Source organism: Chionomys nivalis, chromosome 19 (genome assembly GCF_950005125.1).
Source record: "Chionomys nivalis chromosome 19, mChiNiv1.1, whole genome shotgun sequence".
Lineage (NCBI taxonomy): Eukaryota > Metazoa > Chordata > Mammalia > Rodentia > Cricetidae > Chionomys > Chionomys nivalis.
This window is the reverse complement of record NC_080104.1, coordinates 42026486-42054376: the sequence shown is the minus strand read 5'-3', so window position 1 is coordinate 42054376 and position 27891 is coordinate 42026486. Positions and strand designations below refer to the sequence as shown.

General features: G+C 50.1%; 1 protein-coding gene across 2 annotated transcripts in view; it reads left to right on the top strand.

Moving 5' to 3' along the window:
* Positions 1-23717: 23717 nt before the first annotated feature.
* Positions 23718-27891, top strand: part of Pald1 (phosphatase domain containing paladin 1) — a 61019-nt gene continuing 56845 nt past the window's right edge. The window contains exon 1 of one of the 2 annotated variants that reach the window (XM_057751861.1): positions 23718-23843. The gene's annotated coding sequence lies outside the window, so the exon portion shown is untranslated. Of the gene's footprint in view, positions 23844-24090; positions 24193-27891 lie in introns of those variants that run through there. The other variant, XM_057751860.1, reaches the window with a different exon arrangement.

The following is a 27891-nucleotide window of genomic DNA, read 5'->3' as shown; positions in this document are numbered from 1 at the left end:
CCAGTGGGAGAGGAAGGTCACCTGCCGCACACATCCATGTTTTAACTCTTGGTGCTTTCCCATAAGAGAGGTAAGAAAAGGAGGAGGAGGAAAAAAAGCTGCTGGGGACTGGAGAGATGACTCAGCAGTTAAGAGCCCTGGCTGCTCTTCCAGAGGTCCTGAATTCAATTCCCAGCAACCACATGGTGGTTTGCAACCATCTATAATGAGACCTGGTATCTTCTTCTGGTGTACAGACATACATGCACACACACAGAACACTGTATGCATAATAAATAAATAAACCTTAAAATTAAAAAAAAAAGGAAAAGAAAGAGAAGGTGAGATGGCCCAGTGAGCAAAAGCATTTGCCACCAAACCTGGTGACCTGAGTTCAGTCCCTGTGACTCAGAGTGAAAGGATTGTGACTCCTGAAGGTTGTCCTCTCCCATGGCACAACACATAAATATATAAATAAATAAAAATAAATTTTAAAAAATTGTTTAAAAATCTCTCTTTCTCTCTCCTTCTCTCCCTCTGTTTTTTGTTTTTGTTTTTTGAGACAGGGTTTCTTTGTGTAGTTCTGGCTGTCCTGGAACTCACAACCTAGACCAGGTTGGCCTTGAACTCACAGAGATCTACCTGCCTCTGCCTCCTAAGTTTGTGCACTGCCATGCCCAGCCACATGAAAAAGAAAGTTATAGGGGATAAAAAGAAAAGAAAATGCAGGCAATATTTATAATCCCGGGGGGGGGGGGGTGGAGGCAGGAAAATTTCAGTTCGAGGTTATCCTCAGCTACATAGTAATTAAATGAAATAAATGAGACCATGTGTCACAAACAAACAAACAAAAACCAAAGAAACACTGTTGTGATGGTTATTCTTGGCTGCCAACTTGGTTAATATATCTGGAATGAACTATATATAATACAGAAATGTGGAGGGCACACTTGTGATCCGGATCTTTTTTTTTTTTTTTCAGGCAGGGTTTCTCTGTATAGTTTTGGAGCCTGTCCTGGCACTTGCTCTGTAGACCATGCTGGCCTCAAATTTACAGAGATCCGCCTGCCTCTGCCTTCCGAGTGCTGGGATTAGTAATCTAGATTTTGAGGCCGAAAGATACACCTTTAATCCAGACCACACCTGCTGCTGGAAGCCTATGGAAGGACGGGGAAGAAGGAAGGGTTATTTCTTCACCTGCTTGCCTTGCCCTGGCCTTGCCTGTACACCCATTCTAGCTGAGACACCCAGCCTCCTCATGGGACTGGCAGCTACTAGATTCTTGAACTTCCCATTCACACTAGCCATTGTTGGGCTGCAGCCGGTAAACCATTCCAATAAATTCCCAAATGTATATATGGAGAGAGAGAGAGATTCATTCCATAAGTTCTGTGACTCTAGAGAACCCTGACTAATACAGTTGTGCAAATGTCTTGTAGTAAATGGTTTTTCTTAGAATTCCCAAGTCTTGCCCTCATGTGACCTGGGCTGCAGACAGAGCTCATTTCTTGTGTGTATTGGCCCCCAGCTGCCTGGGGATCTGGGCTTTCTCCTAGACTGTCTGACAAAGCTCGTCCATCTCCAACATTCTCTTGCTCCTCGGGAGGAGGACCCAGGTCTTCGCAGGCTCTTCAGGACACAGGCCAGTCAAGCCACCCTTCTCCTTTAATTAGGGGCATTAGTTAGTCCCAGGGTTGTTTCCTGAGGCGGAGGGTAACACTCTCTCACTTCCCCAGACCGTCTGACCTGAATGATAACCTCAGAGGCCACACCGCTGCTGGGGGGTGGGGGCAAAGTCTTTTCTCGCAGGCTGCCCTGGCTCTCTCCTGACTGGAGCACTGGGATTGCTCTAGGCCCCTTAAATCATTCAATAAATCTGGTCATCCCGAGAGTTCACACCCTGTTAACCTAGACATGATTCTTTGGGAGTCAAAGACATGTTTACTATATATTGTTACTTTTTTGTTTGTTTTTAAGATTTGTTTTCATTTTATGAGTATAGTTGTTTTGCCTGCTTGTACATCTGTGTACCATATGTGTGCCTGGGACCTTTAGAATTCAGAAGACTGGGTAAGATCCCTCGGAATTGGAGTCACTGGCAGTTGTGAGCTGCCACATGGGTGCTGGGATCGAATCCAAGTCCTCTGGAAGAGCATGCAGTGCTCTTAACCTCTGAGCTGTCTTTTCTGCTCTGGTTTTGTTTTTTTGAGACAAAATTTCTTCTACAAGAGACTGGTCTCAAACTTATTTGTAGCTGAGGTTGGTCTTGGATTCCTGATTCTTCTGCCCCCGCCTTCCGAGTGCTGGGATTACAGGCACACAACAACAGTATTAGTGACCTTCACCTATCTGCCAAGTTGTTGTTGTTTTTGTTTTGAGACAAGGTCTCCTCATGTTTCCCTGGCTGGCCTGGAAATCACTATATAGACCAGGCTGACCTCAAACTCACATAGATCCACCTGCCTCCACTATGGGCTAAAGATGGATACCCCAATGTTACAGAAGAACTTTGGGTGACTGTCCAGGCTGCAAGATGTCTGTCAATTCTAGAGTTTTGGAAGTTGCTTGCAATGCACTTCCTGTTACTTAGGTAATAATATATCCTTCTGGGGTCTTTGGTGGAGTTGAAGACAAGTAGTTATAGTTACAGTTTTCCTTAGTTATGATAAAAGATAAATTAGATATGAAACTTTCCAGATACAAATAGACTAAATATTGTAATTCTTGCTTGGTACAGGTTTTGTTATATGTAATTTTACTATGTTAAAGCTAAAATCTTCTTTTTTATTTAGACAGAAAAGAGAAGATGATGTGGGATTCCCCTCTGTATAAAACTGAATATGGGCCGGGCGGTGGTGGCGCACGCCTTTAATCCCAGCACTCGGGAGGCAGAGGCAGGCGGATCTCTGTGAGTTCGAGGCCAGCCTGGTCTACAAGAGGTAGTTCCAGGATAGGAACCAAAAACTACGGAGAAACCCTGTCTCGAAAAATAAAAAACAAAACAAAACAAAAAACTGTGAATATGTTTTATTGGCTTATGGCAGGGCAGAATACAGCCAGGAGTCAAGGAGATGCCATTTAGCTGCCAAAAGAGGAAGACATCGGATCCTTACCGGTAGGCCACAGCCTCATGATGATACACAGATGAATAGTAATGGGTTAATTTAAGATGTAAGAGTTAGTTAATAAGAAGCCTGAGCTAATAGGCCAAGCAGTAATGTAATTTAATATAGTTTCTATGGCCGGGTAGTCGGAAACCGAATGCACAGTCTCCCCCTACAGAACTCTTCATGGCTACTTCTGGACGACTGTTTGTATTAGCACGCAGAAGCCACAAGGAAGAACTCAATAGCGAGTTCTCTGTGAAGCTGGAGAACATCTGCCTTCTCGCAGCACTCCAATGCCTGGTGCAGCATTCAGTTACTGTGCTTGCCAGCTGACGCGATGGTGATGGGCGCAGAAAGCAAGGCCCCAGAACGCTGGCCTTTCGGTTGTTCTCATGCCATCTCCTCAGTGAACCCCAGCTCATCTAATAATACAGATGCAAAGTCCCCTCCAGGAGGTGGGGCTTAAAGCCTGTTAATACCACCTACTCAAGGCCTGGCTGGGCCACTCAATGCGAGACCCCGTCTCAAAATTTAAAGTAGAAAAAGGATTGGGGATGTGGATCAATAGTAGAGTGCTTGCTTAGCTTAGTGTGTGCAAGGACCTAGGGTCCCCCCAATACTGGGAGGACAGGCAGGAGTAATCCTCTTCTCTACAGCCTCCAGCTATACAGTAAAGCTCCTAAATAAAGCATTACCCAGCAAGCATGGTGGCAGGTGCCTTTAATCCCAGCATTCAGGAGGCCGACCCTGCAGATCTGAGTCCCAGGCCTGCCAGGTCTACACAGTCAGACCCTGTCTCAACAATACGTAAATGAGGGGCTGGAGAGATGGCTCAGTGGTTAAGAGCATTGCCTGCTCTTCCAAAGGTCCTGAGTTCAATTCCCAGAAACCACATGGTGGCTCACAACCATCTGTAATGAGGTCTGGTGCCCTCTTCTGGCCTGCAGAGATACACATAGACAGAACATTGTATACATAACAAATAAATAAATATTAAAAAAAAAAAAACAAAAAAAAAAACAAAAAACAATACGTAAATGAGCCGGGCGACGGGTGGCACACACCTTTAATCCCAGCACTGTGGAGTCAGAGGCAAGCGGATCTCCATGAGTTTGAGGCCAGCCTGGTTTACAAGAGCTAGTTCCAGGACAGAGAAACCCTGTCTCAAAAAACCAAAAACCAAAGAAAACAAACAAAAACCCAACAAAACAAATCCATAAATGAGTGAAACAAGCATTGCGTAGCAGTTGTCCACGTATCCATGCCAGTCACCAGATGGAGTTCTCAAGAAACAGGATCATTTCTGACTCCCTTCTGAAGCCCCCTGCCCATTCCATTCACTCCTTTCTGTGACCATTCCGTGAGTGGCAGTGGGAGGCGGGGCAGGGTCCCAGCACGTTTCTTGCCTGCACGTTCAGTCCGTCCCACCCATCTGTTTCCCACACCATTGCTCTGACACCCAGAGTGGAGGAGAGGTTCTATCTAGGCCCCTGCTGTGCTCAGGTGGCTCTCTGAGTTCTTGAGGTATTAACAGCTCCCGCTCTCCAGCCTGTAGCTCCCAGCCTCCTCTCCAGCCTCCCACCTCTCCCGAAGTGACACCTCAGAAACACCTGCTCTTTCCTGATGTTCACAGCTTCTTTTTTTCCCTGAAGATAACTTTGTCTCTTTATTTACACAAAACGTTGCTGATGGGGGCTCTGAGCAATGATCTCAGTTATTTAGAAGGCTGGCAAAGGGGGGAGGTGATCTGAGCCCACAAGTCCTTGAGACAAGTCTGGGTGACACAGTGAGACCTCTTGTCAAAATTAATAAGTAGGGCTGGGGATGCAGCTCAGTTGGTAAGAGCTCGCCTGTCCTACGTGAAGCCCTGGATTCAGTCCCCAAGACCACAGCGACCAGGTTTGGTATAATCACAGCATTCAGGAGGTGGAAGTGTGTGACTGAGAAGTTCAAGGTCATCCTCAGCTTACAAAGGGAGTTCGAAACTAGCCTGGGTTCTGGTGAGCCCTGTCTTTATTAGTTAGTTGAGTAAATAGGTGCAATGTTTCACACCTGTAATTTCGGGACTTGGGAGGTTGAAACAGGAGGCTGGCCTGAGAAACCTAGCAAGATTCTGCCTCAAAAAAAAAAAAAAAAAAAAAGTGAAGGCTAAAATAGATAAATGCATTCTTATTTGTTCCTCAGAATCCAGCTCCAGGGTCACTGGCCTCCACTCCTCTGCACACCCTGTTCTTCAGGACTGATTCCTGCTTGTCTTCGCTCAGGAGGCAAGTCCTCGAGCCCGCAGGAGTTTTCACCAGCAGGTCTGGCACATGGTGTGAATGCAGAAGACAGGACCTGGCGCTTGGTGAGCGGGGATGGCAAACTGTGCCCGGAAGCCAGCTGGCTGAGAGCAGTGTTTTATCTGCCACTCTCCAGTAAGGTTTCAAATGTTTTTATTAAGACATTAACAGTAGAAACCCTCCCTTCCTTTCTTTCTTTCTTTCTTTCTTTCTTTCTTTCTTTCTTTCTTTCTTTCTTTCTTTCTTTCTTTCTTTCCCTTTCTGAGACAGAGCCTGGGACTATAAACACAAAGCAGGCTACCTGGGGCCTGTAGTTCATCCACAATACTCCTGCCTCAACTTCTTAGGTGCTAAGATTCTAGGTGTGAGTCATCACATCGGGCTGAAAATTACTGATATTTTGCAGAAGGTAGATTTCTGTCTTGCTTCACTGGAGAAATGGGAAGATCTGGACCCTCATTTCACCACTGCAAGCATTCCCTGTAGCTGACGAATCACTGCTTCGTGCAGCTAGGTCTGTTTCTCAAAGTCCTAACCTAGTAAACCTATGTGCTTGGCCCTCCAGACAAAGGATTTAGGACTGGAGAGATGACTCAGTGGTTAAGGTCAAACATGGCTCTTATGGAAGCTCCAAATTCAGTTCCAAGCACCAACATCAGGCAGCTTACCTGCAACTCCAGCCCCAGGGATCTGCCTTACTCTTTGGGCTTCCAAGGTACCACCCTCACCTGCACAGATCCGCACACAACACATGTACATGTGTGTAATTACAACTTAAAAATAAAGCTGAGCAGTGGTGGTGCATGCTTTTAATCCCAGCATTCGGGAGACAGAGGCAGGTGGATCTCTGTGAGTTTGCGGCCAGCCTGGTCTACAGAGCGAGTGATTTCCAGGACAGCCAGGGCTACACAAAGAAACCGTGTCTCAGGAAAATAAACAGACAAATAAATATCTTTAAAAAAAAAGTAAAAAAAAATATCAAATGACTTGTAAACTCTGGTGCGTATTAGATTTGAGAAAGACCTGGAATGAGGACTTCAGACTCAGGAGGGTTTGGATGGCTCATGGCTCTCCGCTCATGTCACCCATGGTGACTACCACCTAGGGTGTGGTACGTAGCCCTGGTTGGGTAAACTAGAAGCATAAGTGTGGATATCTCCTATTAGTCCTTGGAAGTGATGGGACATTGACTTCCACGTTATAGACAGAGAAACTGGGGCTCAGAAGGCTTAACAACTCACTTAAGGGAGAGTCCCTAAGGCCTACAGAGTTGTGAACACAGGCCTTCATTCACCCCAGCTAATTCTTTATCATCTTTAGCGTTCTCTTTATCATCTCTAGGGCACCTCCAGAGCAGAACTGAACTCATTTGATCATTTCCAACTGTCCCCTCTTGGGCCCCCCAGCCAGATTCATTAATAGCCCCTGGCCTACTTCCGTTACACATAAGAAATCAGGATGTGTTTGTTGAATGAATACATGTTACCCAATGCCTGCACTGGGGGTTGGGAGTGGGAAGACAAAATGGGAAAGGGTGAAGACTGGGCAGGTGCTTTTCAGTGCTGTGGCTGCCAGCAGGACAGGAGCCCCAGGCCACAACTCTCCTCACTCTTCCCTGCACACGACAGGGGACATCCGTCGTGATGTGCCAGTGTCTGAACTCATGGGTCATTACTGTGCCTTCTGTAAACACCATTCATTCAGTGCCCACCTTTCATGAGCCTAATGGAAGCTGTGTCCTGGACTGGGCTGACATCACCTTAGCCTGAGAGACTGGATCGAGCTGGTCCAGCCCTAGGACCCAGGCGGACCTTAAGTTTCTGCAGCTCCTCATCCTGGGCCCTCTCCAGCAGGAGCCCAGCTGAGTGCTTCTCACAGGGTCAGGAGGTGAAGCCTCCCTTGGCCTGGGAACCCTGGGGAGTGGAAGGATTCTGTGAAACAAACACCTAGACCACCAGGGGGACGGCTGGCTTCTCCTCCCACTCTGGAGCTCCCCGAGATTCCCACAGCCTCTGTCTCCTGCCTCCCACCTCCCCTTGTCCCTGACCGTGCTGAGTCAGCTCTGAGCCCTGAGCTGAGAAATGCTTCCCTCCCCGCTCTCTCTGGTGTCTGTGTGTCTGGGTAGGGGATGGAATAACAGCAGAACTGTTTTCTGGGTGCAGAGGTGCTGACTGTCCCCCAAATTACTTTACAGTAACAGAGTAGGAGGAGAAGAAAAGACTTGCTTCATTTTTACTTATGTGAGTGAGTCTGTATGTGGGTATGTTCGTGCGTGTCCAGGTGCCTGCAGCAGATCCCTTGGGGGTGAAGTTATAGGCTGCTGTGTGACACGGATGTGAGGCCTTGACCCAAGTCCTCTGCGAGAGCACCGAGCCAGTATTCTGGGTTTCTCTGTGCAGCAATCCTGGCTGTCTTAGAACTCACTTTGTAGACCAGGCTGGCCTTGAACTCACAGAGATCTCCACGTCTCTGTCTCCTGAGTGCTGAGATTAAAGGCTACACCATCACTGCCTGACTGATTTTTTTGTTTTTTTTAAAGCTGGTCCTGGGGATTGAACCAGTGTCTCACGAGTTCCAGTTTAGCACATTACTGCTGAGCTACTGCCCCAGTCTAGTAATTTTGTTTTTAAATTATTTCTATGTGTGTGTGTATGTGTTTGGCGATGCGTGTGCTATGGTACAATTATGGTAGTCAGACGACAACTTGGGAGGTAGAGGCAAGAGGATTGCTGCAAGTTTGAGGTCAACCAGTGCTACACAGCAAGATGCTATTTGAAAACAGACAAAAACAAAACAAAAAACTGAAAACCAACCAACCAAAGAAATCAATAAAACTGGACATGGTAGCTCTTGTCTCTAATTCTAGTCCTTGGGAGACAGAGACAGGGGCTCACCACAAGTTCAAGGCCAGCTGGTCTCTATAGCAAGTCCCAGGATATCTAGGGCTCTATCAAAAAAAAAATAAAGAAAGAAAGAAAGAAAGGCCAGACAAAATTAAACAAACAAGTTCAAATAATTAAAAATGATGCTCTTTGTATGTGTGTTTATAATTCTGAAAGAAAAAGATGGTTAAGAGAATATTTTGATCAAAGCTTAGAATATTTTGATCAGACCTTAGACCTCTAAGCTCTTTGGAAGGCTGTCTCCTTTTGGGACTGTGGGGAAGATTTGTCTTTCTGAGAGTCTTGCACTTTATCACGTGAGATGAGATGGGAGCTCTCTCTCTCTCCTCTCTCTCTCTCTCTCTCTCTCTCTCTCTCTCTCTCTCTCTCTCTCTCTCTCTCTCTCTCCCAGTAGGTGTTTCTATGTTTCTATAGTTTTTTGGGTTTTTTTTTGGAAGGCTCAACTGACCAAAAGTCACGTGGGTTGTGGGCTGCTACTGGGAGCTCTTGTGTTCAGCTCCCTGACTCCAGAGCCTCACTCAGGCAGGGAGGGAGCACTTGCAACTCAGGCTCCCAGAGCCCTCGCTCTGAAGACCACTGACCACAGGGGTCACAGGATCTCCCGGCAGGCGCATCCCCCGCTCACATCCATTCACATCAAAGGGCCCCGGACTTCAAAGGCATCTTGGCGAGGTGCGCATACCAAGCCGAGAATGCCGGGAAACCCAGGGGAGCTAATACGATTAACCAGCGGCTCTGGATGGGGCAGGAAATACCTTAGAGAACAACTAATTCCCTGGAAGTGAGAATCTATTCTCACCCCAACCACGCTAGGAGTCCTTTATTCTAGGACTGGTATCTGCTTCTGGATTCTTGGGGATAAGGGTGAGAGGGGTCTGTGCCAAACCTGCGTTCGTTCCAAGGGAGACTAAAGAAAAGTTTGTGCTGTGGGGGCGCGCAGTTTTAAACCCAGAACTCAGAAGGCAGAGACAGGAGGATCTCTGAGAGTTCAAGGCCAGCCTGGTCTAATGTAGCGAGCTCCAGGGAGTTATTATATACAGTCAAACTCTCAAGCCCCGCTGTGTCAATTCTACGTCAGGTGCTTGAGACCCATGCCTCGTTCTCATCCTGACCCTGGTGTAAGGAAACAGTGCTCTCTGGAGGTGTACGTAAGAGGATTAAAAAAAACGAAAGACGAAGCGGGTACCTTTAGGAGGGGGGGCACCAAGGTATGCCACTAAGAAAACACACCACCTGCAACAGAGTTAGCGGAAGAGTATTATTGGGGGAGGGAGAGAGCGAAAGAGCGAAAGGCTGTGTCGGAGTGGGGACATGAGAGAGGCAGACAGACAGAGAGACAAAGAGAACAGGGAGGAGACAAACGGAAGAAGAGAAGCAAGAGACAGAAATGAGGAGCAAGAGGCAAGAGAGCAAGCTGTGCCTGGCAGACAGGGTGCGCATGTGGCATGGCTGATGGTGGAAAGGCAGCTGGCGACAGGTGATGACATAATATAACTGCTTTGGTGGCAGAGGCAGGCTGCTGCGGCTGCTGCAGCAGCTAACAGTACTTAGTTCCATTTCACAGGTGCCAACACTGAGGATCCCATTGCTTCCGTTCCTGCCCAGGGTACTAAGTGAAAAACTGGGTGTGGTGGCACACTCCTGTGATCCCAACACTCAGGAGGTGGAGGCAGGAGGTCATCCAAAGTTTAAGGTCATTCTCCACCACACAGCAACTTTGAAACCAGCATGAAATGTGTAATAACAGGCCATAAATGGTCTCAGAGGATCCAGTGCCCTCTTCTGGCCTACACGAGTACTGCATTCAGGCAAAACACCTTCATTGCCAAGGTGCTGACGCTATGGCCTCCTCCCACTCTCCCCTCCCTCCTGAGGGCTTCTCTTCACTCCATCTTATTCTCCTGCCTGCATCTACCCAAGGCCTGCCTGGCTTGGATGGTGGGAAATTGTTTCAAATTGGTTCTTGTTCTCCTTGGCCACACATCAGGCTTTGGTCCCTCTCGGTTTTCAAGCCACCAAGCTTTCTTCCGCATCTTGACCTCTAGTTCAGTCCTCTCGTCCGCCTTGAGCTCTTGGAAATTCTCCTGCCTCTGCTAACTAGCCCTTATGCCTTAAGTATGATGTCCCAGATCCCAAAGGGCACCATCTGTGGATTTCAGAATCCCCTGTGCCTAGCATGGTGCCAGGCTCATAGTAGGCTCAGGGATACCCTTTGTAAAGGAGAGGAGCTGGCCAGGGAGGTGGTCTAGCAGGAGACTTCACAGGTCTGGTCCTTATATTAGTCCTTAACAGAGAACCGTCCTTCTCCAGGCCTGGGTCCAGCTGAGAGCCAAATGGCAGGTGCTGAGCCAGGCTACCCCTTCTGCCCTCTTCAACCCCCTGCACTGTTCTTCTTTCCTTGGAACTTTCCTCAGGATTATTTCTGCACACTGCTAGTAGAGACCAGGGAAACCTAGGTCACTGTCATTTGTGCCCATCTTCCTGGGCACTGTGCAGAGTTCTGGCCCCGTGAGCAGCAGAGACTCAGCTCCCGGTGCTGAGCTCAAGCTTTGGAGTCCCCTTGCGTAGGTTCTAATCTTGGCTCCGTGGCTTCTTAGTTAGGAGACTTTTGGGGAGTTTCTTCCCTGGCCTCTATTTTCCTTTTCCGTGAAATGGAAACAGCGCATGTGTCCGAGGGCTTATATGACACGGAATGAAGAAATTCATGGCAGCCAGGTGGCTTGTACCTGTAATTCCAGCACTAGAGCAAGAGGGATGCCATGAGTTCAAGGTCAGCCTGGGCAACATTTATTTAATTCAATAAAACGAAACAAAATCCCTGAAAAGAATTGAGGGTGATCTATGGACATAGCAAATGCTCAGTGAAGGAGGGCTTTATCACCACCCAGTCCTCCCCGCATCTCCAGGAGAAGCTGCCCACTGTGGTAATAGGAACCATTGTGCATAGTTGTATATTATAAATGCATATATATGCAAACAGACAGTGGTGCAAAAAACAACTGGGTGAGACATCCTAGAATCATAATACTTGGGAGGCAGAGACAGGAGAATCAGGAGTTCAAAGTTACCCCTGGTCACATAGCAAGTTCGAAGCCAGACTGAAGCACATGAGACTTTGTTTAAAACACACACACACACCACACACACACCATACACCACACACACATCACACACACATACACACACACTGTGAGCACACAACACTCAGCTCTCTGGCCTGCGGCATAGATGAACCAAGGAGCCTTCCTCACAAGAAAAAGGGACATAGCAAATGGCCTGTCACCTCCTGGCCCTGTGCCTTTGACTTGGGACAGTTGCCTTGGCAAAAGGTGACTGGCCTTGGCTGGAGTTCTTTGTTTTCTTTTTGAAGGGGGTGGGTTTCTGCCAAGGCCCAACCTCCTGTTGCTCAGCTGCCTGCCCTGCCACCCCTAGAGCCCATAATGGGGCATTGACCCTAAGAACTCAGATGGAGCTGGTCCTGAGTATACCCTGGGCCCTCACCCTTTCCTCCCCTGCCCCATGGTGCACCCCTCAAAGCTTCAGATTGTCCACGCACATAGTAGGTCTCTCTTTAATGTTTTTTGGGGGGTGCGGGGACAAAAAAAAGCAAATATTGAACTCCTTGTCACTCCGAGGAGAGTGCGGTTGTGATGACCATCTCATCAAAACCTGGTGATGGCCTACTCATCCAGTGTTTGATTAGTAAGTAGCTCGGCTCTGTATGGAAACACGCTTAAACCTGGACAGGCAAGGCTTGCCCACAAGCTCATCCTTCTTGAGGGAGACAGAGATCAGGGAAGCACCTCAAACAAGGACAATCCTGGGCAACAACTGGGCCTCCATAGCGTGGTGCAACAGAGAGGGGCCCGAGGGGTGATAACATTTAAGCAAGCACCTCACTAGAATGAAGAGGTCTGAGGAAGGGCGTTCTAGTAAGAAAGACTTGCAAGGGCAAAGGCCCGGAGGAAGGGGCACACTTGGCTGGTTTAAGGAGCTAAAAGAAACGATGCTTAGTGGGTAATGGGGTGAGAAAATGATGCATAGGTGAGGGAGGGAGGGAAGGAGACTGAAGAGAACTGGTCTGGTAGTAGGGTTTGAGTGAACCTGGGGTCTCACACATGCTAGTCAAGATGCTCTACTTCTGCATATGACTAGCCTTCTTGTTACTGTTTATTTTGAAGAGAAAAGTCTCACCAAGGTGTCTGGGTTGAGCCTTCAACTCACTCAGTAGTCCAGGCTCGCCTTGAACTAGTGATCTTTCTGCCTCATCCTGGAGAGATGACAGGTCTGGACCACCAGGGGGCGCTGAATGCACGAACAGAATCTTACAGTTCCAGCTCAGCCTATGCAGCCCCTGCCCAGACCACGCTGAAGAACATTCCAGCACCCTAGAGGTTCACTGTTGCCGCCTTAGCCAGTTTTATCCTTAAACATGGGTGGGTGACCTTTCTCATGGTCTTGATTCTAGCAGGCCACTGTGCTGGAGTCTTCCACATCTGGCATCTGGTCCCTAACTATCACCATTCTGTGGTTTTACATTTCAGATGCCCCTGTTCAGTAACATTATTATTATTATTATTATTATTATTATTATTATTATTATTATTATTATTATTATTATTTTGATTTTGATTTTTGGAGACGAGGTCTCACTAGATAGCCCTGGCTGTCCTGGAATTCGCTATGTAGACCAGGTTGGCCTCCAACTCACAGAGATTCGCCTGCCTTTGACACTTGAGTGCTGGCACTACAGGTGTGTGCCTCCACACCCTGCCTTGTGTTGTTTTGACACCTGGTCTCATACAACCCAGGCTGGCCTCTGCTCTAGGTAGTTGAAACATCCGATAGTTGTGTGCATGCATTTTACAGTGGGAGAAACTGAGGCTCCTGAGAAGGCACCGGGTTCACCCCAGTTACTCGAAGAGTTAGTGGCTGAGTAGCAGGGCACACTGCTGGTTCACTGAGAAGTGGAAGAGAAGCCGGGCGGTGGTGGCGCTCGCCTTTAATCCCAGCACTCAGGAGGCAGAGAGACAAGCGGATCTTTGTGAGTTCGCGACCAGCCTGGTGTACAAGAGCTAGTTCCAGGACAGTCAGGGCTGTTACACAGAGAAACCCCGCCTTGAAAAACAAACAAAACAAAATAAAAACAATAACAACAAAAACAAACAAACAAAGAATGAATGAATGAATGAAATGGAAGAGAAGGACCATCTAATAAACAACGTACTCTGTGCTGACCTCCATCAACTATGTCATTTGCTGTGATCCTCGAGGTAACTCAAGATAGGCCCTATTGTACCCTTTTTACAGGCTGAGTATAAGAAACGGAGTTACGGGAAACGGAGTTACAGGCTACAGTCGCCTGTCAGACTCCAACACAAGAGGCCCTTCACGAGTTCACCCTGCATCCAAAGGAGGGGCTTTTAGAAGCCAGATGAAAAGGTTGGTTCTAGGTGGGCCCTGTAGGATGGGGTCCCTGCAGGATTGGAGAGCAGCAGGAGAGAAGGGCTGGGGCACGCTGGAACCCCGCCAGGCTCCCACTGGCCTGCCCATCCTGCCTAGGGCAATCCCTGGGGCCCCAGTACCAGCTTTGAGGCCACACTGCTCTCGGCACCACCCCCACAGTCTAGCTCTGGTCTCTTGTGTTGGTGCTGAGATCAGGGTTTCTTGGCTTTCACGGGCCTGCCCCAGGCCCCAGGATTGCTATGGGGGCAGCTGGGAGAGAGCAGCTGGAGGACTTTGAGAATCCCCCTGCTTTCCCACGCTGTGTGGGGTCTCCACCTCAGCCGGTCTGCCTGACTCAGAGCCAGACCTCAGGACCCCTGGGGCTTCTTTTGGGGGAGGTTTTTTCTTTTTCCTTTTTTGACAATTATTTTCTCCCAATTTGTGGGTTGTCTTTTTTGTTTGTTTGTTTCCAATTGTGGTAAAAGATGTGTAACAGGGCTGGAGGTGAGGCTCAGTGACAGAATGAACGATTTTGGGGGGCTAGTAGGGGAGCTGAGATAGGATTTCTCCTAGGATCCCTGGCCGTCCAGAAATTACTGGTGGACCAGGCTAGTCTTGAGCTCAGAGCTCCGCCTGCCTCTGCCTCCCTAGATCTGGGATTAAAGGCCTGCACCACTACACCTGGCTGATGCTTTCCTATTTTTAATTTTGAAATTTTATTCTATTTGTGTGTATGTGTGTGTGTGCACGGAATTTGTGTGTGTGTGAATCGGATGTCTTCTTCTGGCCTCTGTGGGCACCCGGAGGGTACACATACACACACACACACACACACACACACACACACACACACACACACGGTGTATAGGTATGTATACAGCCAGAACACCCATAATTTTTTTTTAAATCTCAGAAAGCTAGAAAAGCATTGTGATGTGGTAAAACAAACAAACAAAAACTAAGTAGAAAAGTGTAGGCATGTATATAGTACACACACACACACACACACACACACACTAAAATGAAAGGGATTAGGCCAGGCATAAGTCTTTATTTCTCTGAGTCAGTGGTTGCTCTGTGAGTTTGAGGCCAGCCAGTGCTGCACAGTGAGACCCTTGTATGTGTGGGGTTGGGTGGGGGCTGGAGGGAGAACTGAACTAAAATAAAATAAAAAATAAATCAATGGAAAATTTTAAAACAATAAAATAAAACAAAACATAAAGGCCAGTTCTGTAATTATTTGTTGGCTGGTTTCTGACATAGAGTCTTATATGTAGCCTGGCACTTGCAGTTCTCCTGCCTCAGTTTTCTGAGTGCTGGGATTGTAGGTGAATGCTACTAAGTGTGTAGCATTCTTTTCTTTTTTTTAAGACAGGGTCTCACTTTATAGCTTTAGCTGTCCTAGAACTCACTCTATAGATCAGACTGGCTTCCAGCTCACAGAGATCCGCTGCCTCCGCCTCTCAATTGCTGGAATTAAAGATGTGTGACACCATGCCCAGATATATATTGAGACAGGGTTTCCCATAGCCCCAGCTGCCCTCAAACTTGCCGTGTAACTGAGGATGACCTTGAACTTCTGATCCTCCACCTCTACATCCCAAGTACTGGAATTCAGAGTGTCCATACATACTCATTTTTATTCTGATTTGGGGATTGAACCCAGCTCTTAGATAAGCACTCTACCAACTGAGCTACATCTATATCCCCAACCACCAACTAAGCATGTGTCCTTGAGACAGGATCTCACATTCCCTGGGCTGACCTTGAACTTACTATGTAGTTGAGAATGATCTCAAAATCCTGGCCCTTCTGCCTTGGTCGCTCAGCTGCTGGAATTACAGGTGTACACTTCCATATCTGACTTCCAGTAAGTATTATCTATCTATCTATCTGTCTGTCTGTCTATCTATCTATCTATCTATCTATCTATCTATCTATCTATCTATCTATCTACCTGTCTATCTATTTAATTTTGAGACAAGGTTTCTCTGTGTGGCCCTGACTGTCCTGGAACTGGCTCTGTGGACCAGGCTGGTTTTGAATTCACAGAGATCTGCCTGTCTCTGCCTCCCGAGGGCTGGGATGAAAGGCGTGCGCCACCACTGCTGGGCCCCTTCCAGTATTTTAACTGATTCATACAATAGCACTAGCTGCATTTCTCAGGCTCGTCGCTGGCCATTGTCCAGAAGCCTATTGTCCTCTCAAATGGAAATCCCATAGGCATCATATGGGGAGACTTTGTAGGGTGGGGAGGTGGCCTAGGAGAGGAAGTGAGAGAACTTACCTTCTGCATGCCTATAAGGCCTCAGAGCAGAACAGGAAGCTCTCAGACCTCCTGGGGTTCCATCCCTCCCTCCTGGTCAGGCCTGTCTCTACTGTAGGACCTCAGAAAGCCGCACTCCTAGGCTTCCCACTTGCAGGAACTCAGTGTTGTCCCCTCCCCAAATCAGAAGTGGTGGGGGGTAACAGGTGACAGGCTGCGAGGCAGGTGGGGGGGCTCAGGATCCAACCACGATTTCTTTCTTTCTTTTTTTATATTTTTCTTTATTTTATGTACACATTTGTCTGTGTGAGGGTGGTCCCCTGGAACTGGAGTTATAGACAGTTGTGAGCTGCCCTGTAGGTGCTGGGAATTGAACTCGGGTCCTCTGGAAGAGCATTCAGTGCTTTTAACCATTGAGTCATCTTTCCAGTTCTCGACCACAATTTATTAATGCAAAGTGTCAGTTAGGTGCAAAGTTAGAGCCAGGAGTCAGCTTCCAGTTGAGTGGGAGGGGAGGGGTAGGGAGACAAAGGCCCCTTTCTTGACCATCTTGGGAAAGAATCCCACAGGGGAGGTAGGAAAAGAACTCAGAACTCAAGTTTCCCAAGGTTCCCACAGTTTTTAAAGCCAGGGTGTTTAGCTGGGGCGTCTGGGGGCGGGGCATATATGGCATGGTATTGCTCAAATATTTGAAAGCTAACTTTCTGAGTGAGATTCCTGGCATTGGTGGTGCTGGTGGTGTGGTGTGTATGTAGGGTGGTGGTGTGTGTGTGTGTGTCTGTGTGTGTGAGAGAGAGGAGAGAGTTGGAAGTGGCTGTAAAATTCATTGAGAGGACAGATGAAGGCCACCCTGATATCTTCAGTCCTGCAGAAAGAGGGCTGCTTTCCAGGACATGATTTCCAGTCACTAGGAGGAACCAAATCAGGCAGAATTTGTGTGGCTGAATATAAGGGCACCAGTGGACTGGGGGATGTGGGGCAAATTCCTCAACTGGCAGTTATCTCAATTTATGCATTTGTATAGTAAAGACAGTAATGGAGTTGGCCTTAGGACGGAAATGATCACAATAAAATCTACCACCCAGGGAAGGCAGGCACAGCATCTCAAGGGGATAAGGATTTTGAGATGATGTGGGGGATACCTTCTCCAACTGTCCTCCTGGCCAAAGGCTCCATGGAAGTGGACCCCTGGGCCCATTCCAACAATGCCTCTAAGTCACCTGAAGTTTGTCACCTGTCACCAAATGGGTACCTGCCTCCTCCCCTCCTTTCATAACCAGAGCGGAGAAGAGCACAAGGCAAAGATGATCTTGTCTATTGCACAGATGAACAACCTGAGGCCAGGTCCCCTGATCTGCCCAGCCTAGTCCCAGGGAGGCAGGAATTGGACTGGAACTTAGGTCTGTAGAAGCTTGGTCATGGCTCTTTCAAGCCTGGCCGCATTTCCCCCTCAGTGGAGGGAGGAGAGCTGAGGGCATGACTGAAAGGAAAACGAAGATAGGCTCCGTTCCTCTGGAGCCCGGCTAAGGCTACGGAGCTCCCTCCCCTGACTTTGTCCCTAGAGGAGCCCAGGATCATCATGGAGGAGGAGGGGACAGTAGGCTCTGTGTGTGTGTGTGTGTGTGTGTGTGTGTGTGTGTCTGTGGTGGTGGGGGTAGAGGAGTAGGCAGAGGAATAGGGAACTCACTGCGCCATGTTTTCCACATGTGCCTTCACGGAGGCCCCATGAGGCAAGACGTCTATTGTCTTCTTTCAGAAAACAGGGAAACTGAGGCTCAGGAGGTGAACTAACTGACCTGTTTCAGGGTGTCTGGCCTGGCTTCACAGTCCCTGCTCCCTGCTGGAGGTAGGGAGAGGTGCAGTCAGAAGCCATGTCAGAACTGGGAAGCTCTCTGAGCCTTGGCCAGGGCAGCCTTAGGCTCAGAGGAGCTGGTATAGTCCTTATCCATTCCGGGATGCCACCACCACAGTCCACACCACCCTAGCGGTCCTTGTCCCTGTCCACCTCCAGGCCTCGTTCCCACTCTAGAGATACTCCCCTCTCTACATCCATCTGCCTCCTGTTTTTAAAATAGCTGCATGTGGGCTGGAGAAGGCTCAGTGCTTAGAAGTTTTTATTGTTCTTCCACGGGTTAGGAGTTTGGTTCCTAGAACCCATATCAGGTGACTCACAGCCTCCTGTACCTCTGCTCCAGGGGATCTGATACCTTCTTCTGGCCTCCTCAGATACCTGAATACACACACACACACACACACACACACACACACGCACGCACGCACGCACCTTAAGAAATAAAATAGCTGGCCCAGAGAGATGGCTCAATGGTTAAGAATACAGACTACTTTTCCAGACGACCAGAGATAAATTCCCAGCACCCACATCATGGTTCACAACTGTCTGTAACTTCAGCTTGAGGGCAATCAGTGTCCTCTCTGGCCTCTGAAGGCACCAGGCAGATACTTGGTATTTATACACACATGCAGACAAAACACTCATGCACATAAAATAAAATTTAAAAAATGAAATAAAATAACTACACATGTTGCGTGCTCAGGTTAGCCAGCCCATTAGCTCCCTGTCTGTAGACCCTTTCATTGTCCAGACTTGCACCATGAAAGACTTGGACCAGCCTCGTTCATGGCGATTTGCAGGTTTGCAGCCACAGACACACACTCTAGGCCCGTCTCTGGGGCAAAGGGTCTCTTCCTGTGTCATTTGGACACATACCGACTAAAGGTATGACAGCGTCTCTTCTAACCCCTTCTGGTTGCTCTCTTCCAGCACTGGGGTTCTTTGAGGCTCAGAGAGGGTCAGAAGCCCTGCTGGAATAACCAGTCCCCAGGTGTCAGTAAAGAGGCTGGGTGGCAGGGGGCTGAACTCAGGTGACCTTCCTAAGCTCCTGCCCAGGGTCCTGCATGTCTCAAGTTCCCAATGTCCTGGACCTTCCCTGTAAGTCTGTGTCCCTCTGCCTCCCTGACATTTTTCAGGCAAGCAGAGACATTCACGGTGCCTTTGATTCAGGGAGATGCCACCCCCCAGGAGTTCTGTTTCTAGAAACGGGGGACTTTGTCACAAGAGTGCTCCTGGGAGGCAATGTCAGGCTTCTCTGGGTCCTGTGACCTCCTCCAGTTCCCTGCTTCCCCTGCAGTATCTTCATAAATGGCACCGCCATTCTGAGACATCCTTAGAAGCCTGGACTGGGCTGCTTGGAGACAACCAGGCAACAGAGCTGGGCTATTTAAGGGAGAGAATGGGTGGGAGGGAAGGAATGACGGTTCATTCAGGGATGGATGGTCACTTTGCTGCAGGGTGGGGGCCCCTCCCTGTGCCCATTATTCCTAGTGTCCAGGGCCTGGGATTCTTCACTGAGGCCCAGCAGAAAGCCACTGGGAACCCTGCCTCACAGCAGCAGGGGCTGGACAGTTTTGCATGCTCTGAAGGGGTTTGGAGTAAGTGCTGCCTAGGGAACGCTGGAGGGGAGGGGGATGAATAACATGCCAGAGAGCCTTCTAGTGCTGAAGACGACCATGACTCTTTCTGTTCAGAAAAAACAAAAGACAAAAGACAAAATAATAATAAAGCTGGGCATGGTGGTGCACTCAGGAGGCAGAGGCCGTTGGAGCTCTGAGTTCGAGACCAGCCCGGTCTACAAAGTGAGTTCCAGGACAGCCAGCAACTCAGAGAGACACAGAGAGACCCTTTCTCGAAAAAAACAAAAACAGAACTTAAGCTGGACTTGCTGTTGGTTAAGGGATTTATATTTGCTTAGTCTCAGGATGATACCAGGGTAGGTAGGGCGATTTTATAGATGTGGAAATGGTAACTTAGAGGAGTTAAATAGCCTGCCCGAAGTCACACAGATAAATGGCAGAAGCTGATTGAAAACTTAGACCTGTTTCCTGCAGATGACTGAACAAGCTACCCGCCACATTGCTGGAGCTGGCAGGGTCCTTGCAACCATCTTCTTCCACTGAAGTCGGCCCAGAGAGCTGGGTGTCCTTGCTTGGCTAAGGCCATCCTCCTTGCTTTTCCATTACTCAGGTCCCATCCCTCCCTCGCAGGAACAAATTGCTCAGAGATGACCAGCCGTCTTGTTGGCTTATTCATCTCTATTCATCTCTCCCATAGGTGCTCAGGGTTAGGCATGGAGAAGACACTTGAAGAACGATGCTGTAGGCCTGGCATGGTAGGCGCTCTAGGTTCCATCCTGAGTATCACATGGCGTGCTTACCCTTACCTGTTATCCCAGTCGTATGGAAGAAGATGCTGGAGGAGCTGAACTTCATTGGTATCCTCAGCAACACAGGGACTTTGAAGACAATCAGGGTGCCATTGTCCAAAAAAAAAAAAAAAGATAAAAGTCAAACTACAAAACAAACAAACAAACAAACAAAAATAAAGAGACAACCAGAAGAAAGTGTTTACTTTGAGTCTTGGTTTTAAACATACTGAGGGTTTGGGGCTGTATCTCAGTAGTAGAGCCTTGCCTCACTCAAGGCCCTGGGATCCAGCCCCAGCATCAGAAAAGGAAAGAAATAGGTTGAATTTAAACTTTGAACACTTAGATTTAGGGAGTGGCCTACAGGTTGTGGTGCGATTGTGAATTCTGATGGTTCTGAGGCTGTCAGTCACTGAAAGTACCTACAGTCCAGGGGATGTGCTTGGGCCCCACAGCGTTGCAGGGCTAGCATGAGGCACAGCCCAGAGCCCACAAACCTAGTGGGTGCACCAGGGAGGGAAACCAAGGAGGACTGGGCTTCCGAACTCAGCCAGGAGAAGCCCTGTGCCCTGGCATGTTCAGGCTGGGTTCTCAGTGTGAGCTCTGGTGGCAATAACAATGAGATGATGGCTGTCACCAGTGAGGGCTGGCACCCCTTTCATCCTCCAGGTGGTCCCAGGAAGCAAGAACTTCTGAAGACCTGTGGCAACTGAGAGGCAGGTTAGGTAATGTGGAAGGGGCGCCCAAGGCTCTCCCCAGGCCTGTGTCTTCCTGGTTCAAAGCCAGTATCTTCTACACATGAACAGCACATACTAGGACTCGGTCATCTAGGGCTTGGATCCTGAGACAGGGCAAAGGGCCTGTGAGGGAAGTCACAGCAGCCTGTGACTGGTTGGGTTGGGGTCAGTAACTGTCCCAGAGATCACCACCCTTGGGGGAAGCTGCTGACACCTGCCCCGGAGTACTGTGACAGTACTGTGGTCACCAAGAGCAAGGACAGGTTGACTTCATCCTCTACATCCTGTGTCCCCAGCCATGCCGGGCCTGACAGAAGCTGAGAAGAACAGTGGGGCCTGCTTCTTATCCCTTGTCAAGTGTCACCTTTGGTTACGATTCAGTGTCTCTGCCTTCCGGACAGTCATTTGTGCCTGTCAGGAAATAACTTGTGGCTTGAGTGTTCCCACGAGGGAAGCTGGGTTCCCACAGCTTCTGCTCAAGGACTGGATGTGAGAGCTCTCTTTCAAGAGCGCTGAAACCTGGCTAGGGCTGAGTGGTCCTGGGGCCCCACAAGCTACCCTCCTGAGATGCTTTTGCAGCAGCAGCTGGTTGACTGGGGTGGGGTGCTACATGTGTTCTATGCGCATTTTCATTCATGTGCATGCACACACATGCATGTACACATACATACACACAGACACACACTTGCATGCCCATACTCCCGCTGAAGCCTTACACACACACACACACACACACACACACACACACACACACACACACACACGATGCCTCCTTCACATCCCTGCAGAGGAGCAGCACAAGCCCTGACTGTCCACATGTGTTCCACACAAACACATCTGTACAGGGCACACCTACTCTTTGGACCTTTCAAGGTGTTACACAGTGTCTTATGTGGGTTGCTGGAGGTGTGGGGGGTGTATCCTGAACCCTCTGCTTTCTCAGATTCCATTCTGTGACCCATGGGTCCTTTCTTAGGAAAACTGGGTTTCTCTCTGAGCTTCTGGCTGGCATTGTAGACACTTACGCAGTGGTTGAGAGGTTCCAGACTGGCTCAGCTAGAAGAGCCGTTTCTTGGTCCTTGATTTCTCCTGGGCCTGGAGAGAGTACAACGTGTCTGCTCATGGTGCCCTAGGCTGTTCTGTGGCTTCTCTCCCCATCTCAGGCCCAAGTGGGGGGTCTTTCTGGTCCTCAAGGCCTGACTTTAGTTCTTGTGGCTCTCAGGATTTCCCTTGCTCCAGCCTGTGACTGAAGAGCTAAATTCTCGGAGCAGGAGCTTGGGTTGGGACTGGTAAGTCCTAAGACTGGGCATTGAGGCTTGCACAGTCTGTGGCCTGTCCCTGAGGTGCCTCCAAGTCTCTAAGTCCCTGCTCCTGAAGCCTTTCCACCGAGCTGTGAGGTTGTCGGTTAGAGTCAGAAGGCTTGTGATTACAGATGTTTTTTGCAGGCCTCCACACAGGGCTTCTCTGCTGGATTCAACAACAGCAGAGACGTGTGTGAGAGATGTATATTCACTGGATGATGTGCCAAACATATGCTGGGACCAAAGACAGGTCACACATGCTCTGACATTCCCAGGCACTGTCTTGAGGTAGACAGCCAAGGGTTCAGTTTCTTATGGACAGTGAGGGGCACTGTGCATGTTTGTGTATGTATGCATTCTAAGCTATGTGTTTGCATCAGCCTGGCTATGGGGCCTTGAGGGCACACGGTCCTGAAATGTGTCCTGGGCCTCAGTTTCCCCATGCCTTCACATAGGGATAGTGAGGGCTGGGGATATTGGTAGAGTGCTTGCTTGCCTAGAATGCAAGGATACCTGGGTTTGATCCCCAGCATTACAGAAGCCAGAACAATGGCATGTGCCTATAATCCCAGAATCCAGGAGGAGGATCAGGATTTCCAGGTTATTCTTAGCTAAATATTGAACAAGGGCAGTTTGGGATATATGAGACCCTGAGTCAAAACCACTAGGAACAGTGATAGGTACCTTCTAAGATTAGACAGATGAGACACCACCACAGATGTGCTGGGTATCTGGCCAGTTCACCCTTAATGAATCATTTTAGGGCTGTAAGCCCTCTGGCTTGACTGTGGAGGGAGGCCACAGTTGTCTTCATCCTGGTCTCAACTTCCCACCTAGTGCGCCAAGGACCCTTTTAATCTGACTGGCCAAGGGAGGTAGAGGCAGGTGAGGAAAGATTTCTTAGTGTGAAGAAAGATTTCTTAGTTGAGAGACAGAGAGAGAGAGAGAGAGAGAGAGAGAGAGAGAGAGGCACTCCACACACAAAAGGGCCTCCTGAGACAGAAGCAGAGGTGAGCAACAGCACTTAGGTGACTCCAGGCCAAGGGTCAAGGTAGCCTGCCCAGGTCTGGACCCAGAGCTCATCAGATCCACCCAGCACTTGGAGACATCGGGTAGGGGCAGTAGGGCCCCTCCTCTTTCAAAGACTGGGGGCTGTAGTTTTCCTAAACCACCGTCAAACTAACAACCTGCTTTTAAAGGGGCCCGTCCTTGGACATCTTGAGAGGCTGAAACCCAGAGACGTCAGTCCCCTATCTCAAGTTGCACAGGAGAAAGGCCGTTTCTGGAGCCCAGGTGTTCTGCACGGTCTGGAGAAGCAGGTGGAAGCCAGGGACTACCGATATCTGGGGACCTGGAGTTGGTGAGGGGGTTTGGCGCCACCAGCCTGTGCCGCTTTCTCCAGTCAAGGAGGTTGGAAGCCAGCCTTGGGTATCTTCCAGAAGGAGCCGAGCCGACAAGGGAAGAGGAACTGGCTTCGCGGGCAGTGTTTCCCGCCCCCGACTTTTTCTCCAGGAGCAAAAGACAGACGGAAGAAGCTGGCCCGGAACGGAGTTTTCTGGGAGTTGCCGCTGAGGCCGGGGGATGCCTATAGGGACGCGGTGGGGTGAGTGTATCTTTAAGTTAGCGCCCCCTCCCCGTGGGGCGGAGGCCGAAGCTGCGGCTGGACAGGCTGGGAAGAGAATGACGGGTCCCGCCCGGGCGTTGGGGTGGGGTGGGGAATCCGGATTCGGGGCGGGGCTCCGGGGTTGATCCGGGGTTTGGTGGCCGCAGGCTGATGGGGTCTGCCCTGCCAGGACTCTGCGGGAGCTGCCTCCGCCCCCGGATGGGCCGGGGGGTGGGGTGGGGGGTGGGCGGAGCTAGCTGGAGCCCGCGCGGGCGCGCCCGCAGCCCGCCTCGGCGCCGGCAGTCCCCGGCCGCAGAGCGCGACGCTCCCCCAGAGCTGCTGCTGCCAGGTAAGCAAGCGTGGGCTGTGCCGAGGGCAGATCGGGGTCCCTTGACTTGGGGCGGAGGCGTCCGGGATACCCAGGCCTGCCCCAGGCCGGCGCCACTGTGCTCTCCCAAAGCCCGTGCTGCTCCTGGGTCGAGCGCAGGTCAATCCCGGGTTCAGCTCTGTACCCTGGCTTTCCCCGGAGCGGAGACAACGTGGTCTGGCAATACCCTTTTCTCACTGCCGGGCCTGGAAGTCCTCCCGGCCAGCTGGGCTTCCTAAGAAGTTAGGAGACATAACCGAGTCGCGATCCGGTTATGGGGTCCCCGAACTTACTTTCTGGGCCCTTGAGGCCCAGGGACAAGAGAGCAAACTCAGGGGCCTGGCAGGCACAGGCTTTGATTCTCTGTTCTATTTGGTCTCTTCTGAGCCTGGGTACGAGCGTGTGCATGCAGAGTGTGTGTTTTCATGTGCCTGTGCATGTGTGGTGTGTGTCCATCTGACCTCCTCTCATCAAGCTTCAGAGGACCCCCTGAAAGGACATGGACTCTTCAGAGAAGGCACAGCGCATGGGAGACTGTTCTAGGCTCTTGTAGTGGCCAGAGTGCTCTTGTTTTGGAAATCAGACGCTGCAAAAGCCTCCCGGTCCGGGCAGGCTTGAGGCATCTCTGCTCTGGCAGCCACAGCCCCCGCCAGTCCTTGGCTGCTCATAGCCAGTGACGGAGCACCTGTGAGCTGTGGGCTCTGAGCCATACCCAGACAGTGTGGGAGGTGGGAGGACTTGGAAGGACTCTGTCCTCGCGTGGCTCTGCCCTGGAAGGGAAGACGAGACAGAAACACACTGGCCAGTTCTCCGATAGGGAGTTTGATAGCAGCCCTGAGCTGGTAGCAGTAGAAGAAAATGCCAAGAGGCTACTCATGAGAATTACAAAATACCAGTACTGCAAGGGTACTGGCCGGGCTGTCCTGAGACTTTGCACACAGATGTGTTTCAGGGTCCTAGCGGAGTCAGTCCCGCCCTCCTTGTTAGCGGTACCAAATGAATCAGGACTCCTTTCCACCTCAGGGGCGGGCAAGTGTAGGAGGGCCTGCAAGACTTCCTGCTTCTGTGTGTCCACCCCCACCCCAGATTTTGTTTGCTTTGGGGGTCTAAGGACCCATTTGTTTTCTCCATTCAAATGGAGCACAAGTCTGGGGCTGCTCCTTACGGGAGGAAACCCTGACTTCCTTTTTGAAGAGCCTCCATCGTGGGGACTGGAGGGGAGGGTGGGAGGCCTTGGCCAGACGCGGTTTCCTGTGAGGGCAGACAGGCCTGAGGTGGCCCACTTTGCTCCTTTCTCCAGTATTGGAGTGGACAGGGTGAGGCCTGGGGCAACTCTGATCCTACCTGTGAGGCCCTGCAGTGTCTGGGACTCTGCTCAGTCCCTATTGTCCCTTATAGACCTCTGCTTTCCTACAACACTTTGGGGAGGTGGCAGTGTACCAATGTCCAAGGCCTTGGCGCTGTCTTTCTAGTGGGAGCTTCCCAGTCACAGGTGGGGGACCGTCATAGTCAGGTGTATAACATCTGGGCAGACACAGGGAAGAACTGGACATGTTTACCTGAGAACAGGCACAAAAGGTCATGGGCACTTGAGGGGACAGGTGTGTGTGAGAATGTCCAGGAGGACTAGCCACAGACACACTTATAGACAGGCTTGTCCCCCTGGGATTGCAGGTGTATGAATGGGCAGACAGGTGGGCTCACTGAAGAACAGACATGAATTGGAACGGACATTTGTAGATACAAGACCCTGGGTCTCAAGTACCTAGGTAGACATGGAGCCAGCTGTGGCCCTCAGGGAAACACACATAATGGCCAGAGGTACCTGTTAGTCAAGGCTAGCATCTTGATGGCTGCAGATGCTGAGGTGTGGTCCCAGTTGAATGTTGCTATGGATATGACAGCCTAACCAGGCATCATCTTGTTTGGTGTGGAGGGACAGGATCTCAGGCGCTGGGTGGTGGTATGACTTCCTTCCTTCATCATGTATCCCAGGCTAGCTATGAACTCAAGGTATAGCCAAGGATAGCCTTAGACTCCTGATCCTCCTGCATCTACCGCCTGGATGCTAAGGTTCCAGGCATGCTCCTCCAGTTTATAGGGTGCTGGGAATGGAATCTAGGGCCTCATGCATCCTAGGCAAACACTACCAACTGAGAACCAGCCCCACTATAGATTTATTTCTAGATCATTTTGGGGATGGTTAGAGGACCCCAAAGGATTCAGTGGTTTTACTCTGAAGGCCTGTCCTCTCAGTTACAGATCTGAGTGTCTGCCTGGAGCATCCGCAGAAGCTTCTTCAGCTTTTGGTGGCATTCTTTTGTCTCTCTGGGACTTTCATGATCCTCCCAGTTGCACTGTGCGTTGCTTCAGCTGCTGCCTGCACCAGAGTCTGGCTCATAGCTTCTCTGTTGAACTTAACTGAAATCCTTGCGCCTTCAGGTGGTTGCCTCTGTATACCACTGGGAAGTATGTGGAGGGTCTGGGATGAAAGCTGTTTCCCTTGACTTGAACAGAGCAGAGTCTCCCACGCTCTGGGTGCTCTCATGGCTCCTCTGCCCAGCCTGGCACCTTGGAGCCAGCCCTGACCCTGATACAGCGTGACACCGAATGCTTGTGTGACCTTCCACGGTTACTTAACATCTCAGTTGCCTCATCCTTAACCTCAGCTCCCTGGAGGGTTAAATGGGGGACAATTCATGGAAAGTTAGTGACCTTCCGTCAGACAGCAGGGGTGCAACCAGGACAGCCCAGGCACTCTCTGGCAAAGCAGGTGCTTGGCTAGGAGCCTGGGCAAGTAGGGCATGTAGGCACTGGGCACATCTCTATTGGAAGTGGCAGCCCCCTCTGTCCTCCCTCTCTGCCCATAGCCCCTCCTCATCCTAGGGTCCTCTGAAAAAGGGTCAGGAAGTGACAGGCTGGGCTTGTGGAGTCTTGGGCTTTCTGCCTGCTGGGCCTCTGGGAGGGGAGCCAGTGGCTCGCTAAGAATAGCCCCAAATCATGGTTCTGGCCTCCCGGTGGGCAGCGTTGCCTCTCCCTGGCTTAGAGCAAAGCGCTTGGAGACAGACTTTTCATGTTTCCTGTGGCCAGCATGGCATAGGGATGGGCCCGGGAGCGGGGAGCTGCAGGCCCTTCCCTGCAGCTGGCTCTGCCACTTTGCTCAGGCCTTTGTCTGGGACTTGGGAAAGAAAAAGCGAGTGACAGCCTTTGTCACTTGCAGGGCTTCCTCCGCAGGGTGTCCTGATAGCCTCACACCTGACTGCCTTCCCTCGATTTAAAGAACACAGCTCTGTAGGGGCCTGTAGCAGAGTTCCTGTCCGAGCTCTGTGACCCTCAGCAGCACAGTTCACGTCTCTGTGCCTTACTTTCCTTACGCAATAGGGTAAGGAAAGGGATTCTCCTGCAAGACTGTCACAAGAGCATCAGGTGTGTTCGGAGATGACTGGAGACTGTCTGGCTCACAGGACCTGTCAGGGGGACAGTGGGTGCTGTAGCCATCGTGATCACGTTTTCCAGGAGGGTGGCTGGTGACACCAGAGAAGCCAACGATTGCACCATGTTCAGCGGGGGCTTCAGCGGGGGCAAGAACCTGACGTCATTTTGATTTGGAGGCTTCCGTGTGGGTGCCATCTGAGGTACAGAGAATCTAACAGTGGGGAATACGGCTCACAGCTGGTGAAG